Raw genomic sequence first — 1567 nt, forward strand, 5'->3', positions numbered from 1 at the left:
CCACAGGGATTTAAGTTTTTACAGTGCATGCTTATTAGTAACTGGAATAAGCAATTTCATAAGTGTCAAGTGTAGCATCTGGTTGCTCCTCATTACACACCACAGATCAACAAATATTCTTTACATCAACAACATAGATGTTGGTGATGCCAGGTTTTAACTTCTCGTTGCCACTCTCAGGTGGAAGATGTGCTGCCTCCGGTGTTCTCTGTCACGCCTAAGGGCAGTGGGGCAGGGTACGGAGTGGGCTTTGACCTGGATGACCTCTTCAACCAGTCTCTCACTGACCTCCAGCACGCAGACCTCAGAGACAGGTGAGTCAAGCTTTACACCTACACCATCATTCCTGGAACAGTGCTGCGAAAGACTGTGAAAATAAATGATCAGCCAGCATAGTACAGTTTCGGGTCGGCACTATAGTGTAAAAGGGTATAGATCTTACTGTGTATTTACAGGTACAAGTCTAACACATTTGTGTATCAGTGCGCTATGAAAACATAATTAATTTGCTTATGTTAAACACAGTTTAAACAAGTATACGCCAGAAACTACTGTAGATGCAAATGTTATACCATACATACATTTGTAGTTGGCGTACTGTCAGTCAAAAACATAATTAGCACCAGCAGGGGAACGTTTATCAAACCCTCACTCTCTTTTCTCCTCCATCAGTTACAATGACTCAGGCCCCCTCTCAGCCTCCCTGCTCTCTGATTGGCTGGAGGTGCACCGCATGACTCCGGCTGACCTGGAATCGCTACAGCAGGAACTACAGCTAGGATCTCCCATGATCCTCTCTGACTCCATCCCCTCTGACACCTGACTCCCTCCTTCTGGAATAACAACCAAGACACTGGAGGTAGAAATAGCCCCTTACCAGACATCAGGTTGCATTGTCTGCATCCAAGTGCATTCCACACACAGTGCACTACTGGGAGTAGGTAAATTGCCCCTAAATACTACACAAATAGCCTAGTCCCAGATATGGGACTGCTATACAGGGTATTTCATCCCCTAATGGTACCTTTAGTCCCTATGTAGTGCACTACATTTGACCGGGCCCATAGGGCTCTGGTCAACACTAGACCCTTGTGTCCCTACATTTAGAAGTTTCCTAGAAAGGAGGAGTCTGAGCCCTGGATAATACGCTTTGTAATAGACACTCTAAGGATCATCTATTTATTTGTTTTTCTAGCATTTCCTCATGCAGTGTTCATGGTTCTTTTAATAAAGATCATTGGGTCATAACTTGTATAAATTGCTGCTGTTTTACAATGGGCCCTGAAGGAGAGAAGGTGGTTTGTTAACATAATTGTAGCCTATGCAGGTTATTACACCAGCAGGGGGGGAAATACATTGATGAAATCGCAATTAATACAATCGCAATGACTGGGTCATGTTCATTAGGGGACGCAACGGAAAAGACTTTGCAAAGATTATAACATTTATTTTTTGCATTTGTTATAAATCCAGGGAATCCTACCGTTTCAGTCCGCTTTCTTCCGTTTGGTCTCTAATGAATACAACCCTGATCAGGAATGATTTATTAGGAACAGGCCAAAACTCA

At 43.5% G+C, this 1567-nt stretch overlaps 1 long non-coding RNA gene across 1 annotated transcript; it reads left to right on the top strand.

Annotated features, from left to right (window-relative positions):
* Positions 1-9: 9 nt before the first annotated feature.
* LOC112079605 (uncharacterized) lies at positions 10-1248 on the top strand. Its single transcript, XR_002895983.2, has 2 exons — positions 10-314; positions 673-1248. It is a non-coding gene; the product is annotated as an uncharacterized lncRNA (long non-coding RNA).
* Positions 1249-1567: the final 319 nt, after the last annotated feature.

This window comes from Salvelinus sp. IW2-2015, unplaced genomic scaffold (assembly GCF_002910315.2).
Source record: "Salvelinus sp. IW2-2015 unplaced genomic scaffold, ASM291031v2 Un_scaffold8644, whole genome shotgun sequence".
In the NCBI taxonomy this organism is placed as follows: Eukaryota; Metazoa; Chordata; class Actinopteri; order Salmoniformes; family Salmonidae; genus Salvelinus; species Salvelinus sp. IW2-2015.